A 9,899-nucleotide genomic window follows, 5' to 3' on the forward strand; every position below is an offset into this window, starting at 1 on the left:
GCTTCCGCATGGTTCTCTTAAAGTCCAGCCCACTCTTCATCATTACTAAATTGTGGAAGTCGGAAACTAAGCAGCAGTCAACAGTTTGGACGTATGACAATGAAACTGAAAGCAATGACAACGGTTCATTCGCGAAGAACTTTAAGAAAATGATCGCTTGTTTCCTCGACGTGTTGCGACGATTGGTTAACAGGATCGAAGAAAACTTAATGGTGAGTGCTATACAATGAGTACTGTACAACAACTTGTTTGGTACAATCCGCCAATCGCCAGAAACTACCGAATGCGTTTTCATCACGATAAAACCGGCTGCCACACAGCAAGTGTAACAATATCGATTATCTGATGGAGAAAAGCGTTAAACTAATGTCTCATTTCTCATATTCGCGTGATATATCGCCTATCGACTTATATTCTCCCCCCTATCAAACAAAATATGCATGGTCAGCCCAAGAAGCTGTCTACTTTCAAAACATTTTTTGAGCTATCAACATCAGTGTGGACAAAATTTTTCCAGAACAGGACCATCCACAACAAAAGGCGAATATTTCGAGAACTAATGAAATTATTTATACAAAAAATGTTTTTCTTTCATTGTTTCTGCTGTACTAGCTCTGCATAGGGAAGACGATGAGCCAGTTCTCATCTGCATCCGCATAGAGACGATAATCAATAATGAGACGAAAAGTACCGAAATGAAACACTTGGGAACACTTTTTCGCTGCACTTGTAAAGGGTGTCCGTGCAGTCCCGTTACTATTTTTAAAAAATCATAACTTGTTTACTATTAGAGATAGAGAATCATGGTTTATTGTAAAACGTTTAGCAATTGTCAAAGATTTTTTTCTTTTGCCCTTTGTCTTAGATTTTACTTGGACTGCATCAAAAAGGCGACGGACCAGAAGAAGGCGCATGTGTCATCTGGTATGCAGAAGAGTAATTTGGGCAACGGTTCTGCGTAATTATCGACACCAGAATGGGAGGGCACCACAGACAAAAGCAAGCATAATGAGGAGTTTCAAAAAGTTTAATGAGACCTTTGTAACGTGTATGCAACAAATTATAGCAGCAGCGGCCAAATCTAACCTGCATAACACTTTGTGTGTGCGTGTTGTATGAGAATCAGTTTCACTGTCATTTAAGTCCTCAACAGATCAGTACAAAAAAACTTAAAACTAACATTTGGATAAGCTACTCGACTGCCTATTTGCATATGAAAAACTACAGGAACAAATGAACATGTAACAATGAATACCTAAGCTACCTAACTGCTTTTCTTAACAACAATTTTCAGGAGATATAGAATCTGACTTGTGCAGAGGAATTTACTGGGCTAGAGTACGTGACCTGTTGTGGTGTGTCAGTGTCTCTGTTTTGCCTAATAACTTATTTTAAAAGGCTCACAAAATGGTCACAAGATAATTGAGCCAATAATGAACAATCCTTTTAACATTAATAGAACTTCTACATTTTTATGTATTTTGTTTAAATATTTGAATTAAGAATTTTTAGCTCCTTCTGCACATAAGACCTTCCAAATTCTTAAAGAAGCGACAGGGAGGCTATGTAAGGAGTGTTTCAGAACTCTCCATTACGTGAAACAATACGTCCAACTTAACGTTGTTCTTTGCGTTCTGTAAGCACGCAGATATAGATAGTAACAATCTGAGGGCGAAACATGGGAGCGCGATTCTAAGCATTGTTGTGAGGCGAGGTCTATCTGTGAGAGTGGAAGTAGTAATGTCGGTCGAGAGCTCGGAGACAGAAGACGTGTCACGCTGCCCTCATGTCGGTGATGGAAGATCTTACTACACGCAAGGCCTGATTTCATTTATATAGCCAGGAGAGGTTTAGATGGCTTAACTACGGTTGAAGATGGAATTCAAGGTAAAATTTGCAAGCACAGCGCAAAATCAATTGCAGGGTTAGGCTCGTGATTGTTAGTCCGAGCTTGCAATAATCCCATGTTTTGCTTGTCAGTAAAAGAAGCCTCCTTATCCTCAAAATAATAATAATTATTTCCCATATCTAAATAATATGCTGTGGTTACTAAATATTAATGCAGTTTTGAAACTGGAATAATTTGTTAATCTGGCACTCAGCCATTATTTACGCATGTCATTCGTCATTGTCATCATTAATATTTGTTGATGATGATTCGGAAGTTTTAAATAGATATAATTAATGAAACCCCTTCTAAAACTTATGTAGTTGTTAACAGGACCTAAGATAACACTTTTTTATTAAGTTCATTCATAGTAGGAATAAGCTTTAGCCGCTGCTGCTGCAAATTTGTCGCATATAAGATACACCTTCCTCTAGGTGGACGGCCCTCTGCATCTGAAGCGCGTTTTGATAGAGTGCAAGCAGCATTTCAACTCAGCCCCACAGAGTTGCAGCAAACAAGAACAGCTATCCATAAAATTTTATGTAAGTGATTTTGCCTTTTTCCGGGTTTTCAACAAGCAATAGTCGCACCTCAGTAATACTTCATTGGTTACAATATTACCACTGCGCAGAGGTACGCCTTTTTTTTCGTACAAAGTACAAATGGTTCAAGCACTGCAGCCAAGCGATCGTCTTCTGCTGTAAGCATTTTCGTGTTACATGCCGATCTCCATAAATGCTGACAATACCTACCTGAAAATGTGCTTGTTTTCAGCTGAATCAGCGTTCCTCATTTTTGGGCTTGTGAATCACCACACTATTATGATTTGAAGGTCCGAAAACCCACACAGAGCACGTGAATGCATCCGTGACAGCTCGAAGCTTAAGGTTTGGTGTGGTGTAATCCACGAAATGGTGGTAGACACATTTTTCATTGTGGGGAAAACCGTAACAGGATATGTTTACCCGGACACGCTCGAGCAGCTCCAACGACCACAGAGCTAAGAGCTGCGGCCGTCCATCATCTGCCAGCATTATGAAGGAACCCATATTGGCATCTGAAGGTGCAGGATGTTCAGAATGTCATATATCCTGAGGAGTGGCTGGACCATGATGACCACATAGCATCGTTCGATGTCTACCTGTTTATGATGGGTCACGTCAAAGATTGTGTGCACACAACACTAGTCTACTACATTGCTACACATTACATTGCTACCTTCGTGTACGAATCGATGAAGCTGCAGCGTTGACCCGCCTATGAGCTGAACTCGAATATCGCCTTGATGTCCTATGAGCGGAGAATAGCGCACACACAGAAGGTCTTTGAGCCCGGCTAAACGTTTTACAACAAATCACGTTGCTCTGTCTCCAGTGGTTCGTTAGTTATGATTTTTTAAAACAATAGCGGAGCTTTATAGACACCTTACGTGTAAGAATAAAATCTTTCTTGTTTTCAATCCGTGTCAATTCGAATAAAATTCTCGAGCTTTCGATGGCCATCTCTGCCATCGTCATCAGCAGAAAAACCACCGGCTGCCGAGGCTGGTACGAAGATTTTATTCACTCGTGCTGTTGCGAAGAACTCCGAGGACACCGTGTGTGTAGTTTTCTGTATAAATATGTGGTGTGCGTACTGTAAGACCTTCAGTACACACACCATCAGATTATTTGACTTGTCGCTCTAACGAAGTAGGCGAGTGTCAGCAATATGTCTCGTGGTCTTATCGTGGCGTGTTTATCTTTTGCCGTTAGGTCAGACGATAGAAATGCCACTTGCACGCTTAAAGTAGCAGACTGACGGTGACCAACTTTAAACAGAACTTGATTAATTTTTACACACATTTATTAAAATAATAACAAGCATAAAAATTACTTAACTTGGTTCCGGATGCTATTTACAATTGACAATCTGAAGTTCCCTTGGTACTGGTACGTTAATCTTATTCTCACATATCTCTGAGACTTGACAAAAGTGTCTATACATTTATCTGCATGGCTAAGTACAGGAATATGGTAATCTTATTAGGCGCAGACTGAATCTTGGCTATAGACTGGTACAGACAATGCAGACTGGTACAGTCTGCAGACAATTGCAGACTGGTACAGTCTGGTGCAGACAATTGCAGACTGGTACAGTCTGGTGCAGACAATTGCAGACTGGTACAGTCTGGTGCAGACAATTGCAGACTGGTACAGTCTGGTGCAGACAATTGCAGACTCACTAATCGGAGGTCTGTACACTCGTTATAATACCTCGCGCATTCATGTATCATTGCGTGAGTGTGATCCGCGAGGAGCAAAGGTTCTACGTTAGGAGCAATCTAATTGGCTACGTTACTTATTAATATGCGGATCGGTGGAAGCAGAATTTGGTCCGTCTCTATGGCAGCGCCATCTCGTACTGCGGAGACAGACGAGCGCTGCGCCTGCGCTGTTGTGCTTAGCTGGGCGCGCCCTAGTGGGAAAGTTGTTACGCGCTGACTACGCGGAACTATGTACACAACAAAATATATTATCAGCATTTGTTAAAAGAAATGTAACGCCTCATTGCCTGCTTTAGAATCCGATAAATAGATGTGTGTGTGTGTGTGTGTGTGTGTGTGTGTGTGTGTGTGTGTGTGTGTGTGTGTGTGTGTGTGTGTGTGTGTACGTGTGTACTTGCTCACGCCGAGTTAAATTAACGTGACTGAGTAGACATTTATCCCTTTCCCAAACTGGACTACTGGCTTTCCGTTTTGAGCTGTAGCCACAGTTACGCTTTTCATGAAGTGCAGGGCCACACTCAGAAACATTATACCGCAGATCATGTAAGTGACAATGTTCGAAGTAACGAGTATCTACAGCGCGTCATGCTGAGTGATGGAGAATGCTGTTTTCTGTGGCTTTACAATGAAACAGACTCTGCATCTCGAAATTACAGAGCGAGATGACACAGCAGTATGACACTGGTCTCGAATCTGGCAGGATGAATATGGAGGGAACGGAAGGGCGAGGTTGAAACCTCTTGTCGATTCTTATAATGGGAGCATACACCCAATAGGTCACAGAGCGTTTCTATGATTGCAGTTTGTACTTAGCTGTAAACGAGTGCTCCTCTAGTATGAGACACTTATAAAATATTTCCCGAAATCAACGTTCATAGTTTTACGAACCTGTTGTGTTACGGCGTAAAGTCAAGCGCTGGCACGCCAGTCGGGAACTTTGGAGCAGAGAGGGCTGTGAAGAAGACGTCACACAATTGCACGCTGAGCGACCCCTCTCCAGGACGACAACGCGACATCAGCGGCCCGTATGTGGAGAGAACGTAAGCGCCACGCCCGACTGGTCGCGGCGCAGTCTAACAGCAGCCTCAAGACGAGCGACTTAAGTAGAAGCGTGAAAGGTCATTACTTCGCCTGTATTAGGATTGCTTATACTGAAGAAGCTTCATTAATTTCTTTCCTTGCGACACTTCTGTGTACTAGTCAAAGTTAAGCATTGACATTCATTTTTTTGTGATAAAACTGGTTAATAGGGGGGAGTGGGCATGTTGAGACAAATTTCAGATTTTATTTTTTACAATTTTTGTTTTAATTGGGAAAATTATATCATACTTCTATTAGTTGTACACTTTTCTATGGCACTGACGCTTTGATTAACCACATATATCTCCCAAAATTACAATATTTGTTTAATGCTGCAAAGTGTATCAATGTTCCCCACATGTGGGCAAGTTGATACTAGCGAGAGGCAAGTTGATACAAATGTATAAATAATAAGCTAATTGACATTAAGGTAGCAAATAATCACTCAATAGATAAACATTTATTAAGCAGAATATAGTACAAAGGTAACGTAAGAAATGTTATTAACTTCTTTTAAACACACAGATCATGAGATTGTGTCCATAACCTACTCAGAATCACTGATTACAAAGTCGGATGTACAGTGAATACAAGTGTACATCTTACAGTCTTTACCACATTCTATATGTGCCCATTCTTTGCAAGAAATGCACTGTATCCAGTCCTGACCTGGCATGGATTCGGAGAATGGCTCCAAACATATGAGACACAAGGCGTCGTTCTCTTCCTCAGACTCTGATGCAACCTTCATTTTATTCTTTGGGACACATTTCTTTTTCTTCACCTTGTTCTTCTCCTTAGTCTGATTCTCTATCTTTTTAAAAAGCCTTTTCTTGGCGTTTCCTGACTTGGCTACCATTTTAGCTTCCTTTTCTTTGGCTTCCTCTTCCAGTCTCTCCTTTACTGGTGTGCTAGTAAGGATAGCGGATTTTAAAGGTTTCTTCCCTTTTTTGATATTTTTTCGGTCTCCGGCTTTAGGGTAGGGGTGGATGTCTTGAGGGCTTACAGTTAATACACCTAGAGAAACATCCTTACTTGTAGATGGAACTGCAGTTGTAGTCTCAGCTCGGCTCACTTCGGACTGTAGACCATCAGCGTTGCTTGTCCCAGCCTGAGAAGTCTTGACAGTGTTGTCTTGTTAAGTCATCTCTCTATCCGTGACTGCGCTGGACAAGAAGTCATCAGTAAACACTTCTCTGTTGTATGGCGCGATTCCTGTTTCCAGATATATTTGTAGGATTTATTACTCTAGGTAGTGCCATCTTTACTGGGCCAGGAATGTCGTAGATTGTTACAGTTTTCCCTGGATTGTTCATCATCCAGTCGTCGACTGAAGCGAAGTAAAATTTCTTGAGGCCCATAAACTGACCTGTCAAGCGGTTGCAGGCGGTGGTAAGTGTGCGGGGGAAACGACAACATGACGATACCATTTTCTTTGCAGAAGTTGAGCAATTCAATAGATAAACGTGATTCATGGTTATCCAAAACCAACAAGCAGGGATTGCCCTTGGTAGATCTTACATGGTCGTGAAAATGTTTAATGAACTTCAAAAACGATTCAGATGTGATCCATCCGGATGGGTAGGAAGTTCCAATACATCCTGGAGTCCAAATATCCTTAGGTTCAAATTTGTATTTATCTAAAGTACTCTTCAAATTGTCAAAAAATAGATCAACATTGGCTTTATTAAAACTAGTAGCGCGAGGCTCGTAGCCTCAGGCTCCCTGATTGATAGTCGAGGGTGTCTTTTCATAAATGAGCTAAACCAGTCCTTTGTAGTCATTTTATGGTTAATCCATGAATCAGGCAATGTGATGATATTCCTATTAGCCACAGCAAGTTCGTAAGCTAAAACTCTGATGTTTTGTGGTGTAAGTCCGTAGTAGATTTTAGAAGAGTGTATTATATACTCTTCGAGTTGAGATTCTAATTGGTCTGGAAAAATTTGTCTTGGTTTGGCATACCCCATTGTAACCGTTTGACCTTGCGATTCATCTTTTTTTCTTATAAATCTAAACCATGTCATTTTGTCGATCTCGAAGGCTACAGCTGCTTCCCGTAAAGACATGGTTTTGGTCTTGACGGCTTCATAGGCTTTTACAAAGCTCTCATTCGGGACTTTCCCTCGATCTGTCCTCCTGGTATAATTCCGCACCATGTGTCTGTAAGAAAAGACAAAACTCTAATTTTTACAATATTGGGGTACGTTGATACACTGTATCAATTTGCCCCAGCTACGCGTATCAACTTGCCCCATTGAATAAGTGTCTCTTAAATCAAACTTAAGTCTCTAAAATATAAAGTCTAGAAAGATGAAACTATCATGAAATTCTTACCAAGAAACAGGCGTTCAACTGTGCCAACAGTGAACTTCCTGAAGAATATCCTCTTGCTGGTACGCCAACTCAAACACACTAGCCAACAATTACTTTCTACTCAAGAAAACACAATTTCAACAATAAAAACGCGTAGAGTACTCTGTTGATAGCTGGACGCCGTGTGGCACTGCGTCGCGGTAAACAACAACCTCTACTCACTCATGTCCGCCCTGCGCATGCGTGTTAGCTCACAGTCCCATCTGTATCAACTTGCCCACGTATCAACTTGCCCCACTCTCCCCTACGATTTGCTTGAATTGTTGTCTAGCTATCTGAGAAAGCAAGTCTCATCGACAACCCTTATTCGATAACTAGGCAGGACTTACCATGTTGAATACTACACGAGTGCGCCATCTGTCGAGCGGCGTTGCGCAAACAATTTGGAAATTTGTGGTAAGGTCTTATGGGACCAAATTGCTGGGGTCATCGGTCCCTAAGCTTACGCACTACTTAATCTGACTTACGCTAAGGACAACACACACACACCCATGCCCGAGGGAGGACTCGAACCTCTCCGACGGGGGCAGCCGCGCGGACCGTGACGTCATTATACCGAATCATGTGTCATCGGAAAGGAACAATAATAACGATAGTCATTGTGGTACATTCTTGGCGGGATATAATAAGGAATCGTGATGAAAATAACATTCATTTATCGATACACCAATGCATATATCGGAAGTGAAATTCAAATGGCTCTGAGCACTATGGGACTTGACTTCTGAGGTTATCAGTCCCCTAGAACTTAGAACTGCTTGAACCTAACTAACCTGAGGACATCACAAACACCCATGCCCGAGGCAGGATTCGAACCTGCGACGTAGCGGTCGCGCGGTTCCAGACTGTAGCGCCTAGAACCGCTCGGTCACATCGGCCGGCGGAAGTGAAGTGTAAGTTATTCAATACAGATATAGCCACGTAGCCTATGACTTCACTGCGACATAGTCATGAATGTATCGGTATGTTTACACTGTCGTATCGTTCTGCGTAAGAGTTGACATTGTCTGAGGAATGGACTGGCGGCATGTATTCCACTACATCAGCTTCCATTGGCCAGAAATCATAAATCAACTTCGTCATGCACTGAACACGTGATCATTATTGCTGATCCTAAAAGGAAGCTGTAACGTTTTCGGATACGTTCTATCGCAGCTTATCCTACCAAGTGTTGGCCACTACCGTGGCAACCACCATCATGGCGACCGCGTGATGTTGCCTACAATGTTGAGCGTATAGAGGTCAGTGTGATGGTTTGGAGCGCCACTGGATGAAACATGCCGAAGTATTGTCCTCTTCCACGCAACCCTGATTATCCTATTCCTAGCACATTGGACTCCCATTCGGGAGGAAGACGTTTCAAACCCGCGTCCGGCCATCCTGATTTAGGTTCCCTGTGATTTCCCTAAACGGCTCAGGCAAATTCCGGGATGATTCCTTTGAAAGGGCAAGGTCGAATTTCATTCCCATCCTTTCCTAATCTGATGGGACCGATGACCTCGCCGTTTGGTCCCCTCCTCAAATCAACCAACCAACCAACTAACTAACCCTATTCCAACAGAACTGTGGCCAGTCACACGGGATGACGAATACACATGTCGCCGTCGAAGTACGACTAGGTATCATTGCTTCTCTGGCCTTAAAAGTCGTCCAAAGTATGTCTGCGATACACTTGGTCGTCATCTTATTCACATGGTGTGCGAGAAGTATAGCCTCAGGCGTGAGCTGATTGTACGGGGGTGGGCTGAAAATGAATGCCTCCGACTTATTGTGTGAAAACTCTTAAAGCATTCCAATTAAAACAAACGTTACTAACATGCTACATCTTTATTATTTAAGTCTATGCGTTTGCAGCTCTCTGCCATTAGAGAGCTCCGAATTGTAGCGTGTAGCATGACGGTGCGTGACGGAACTATGTCGGTGTGTGAGAAACAGCATGCTATGATCTAGTTTGGATTTCGAAGAATTCGTCCACGCATGGAGCATCCTCCCCTTCATGATACTGCCAGACCACACACCGGCGCTGTGACATCTGAAATAAACCGACGCCTTGCGTTCATTGCCGTCGCTCATGCTCCGTACAGTCCCGACTTGGTCCCATCCCATTTTCATGTGTTCCCGAAACTTGAACACTTTCGTGGACTTCGATTTGATAGTGATGGAGCGGGGCAAGCGGAGGTGAGATAGTGGCTCCGTCAACAAAGGCAAACATTCAACAGCGGCGATATCGACAGACAGGTCTCTCGTTGGGGAAATGTTCATCGTCGGAGCGACTAGGTTGAGAAATAA

The 9,899-nt window shown here is 42.6% G+C and overlaps 1 pseudogene; it reads right to left on the reverse strand.

The window, feature by feature from the left end:
* Nucleotides 1-2,395: 2,395 nt before the first annotated feature.
* LOC126254576 (U4 spliceosomal RNA) lies at nucleotides 2,396-2,523 on the reverse strand (annotated as a pseudogene).
* Nucleotides 2,524-9,899: the final 7,376 nt, after the last annotated feature.

This window comes from Schistocerca nitens, chromosome 4 (assembly GCF_023898315.1).
Source record: "Schistocerca nitens isolate TAMUIC-IGC-003100 chromosome 4, iqSchNite1.1, whole genome shotgun sequence".
In the NCBI taxonomy this organism is placed as follows: Eukaryota; Metazoa; Arthropoda; class Insecta; order Orthoptera; family Acrididae; genus Schistocerca; species Schistocerca nitens.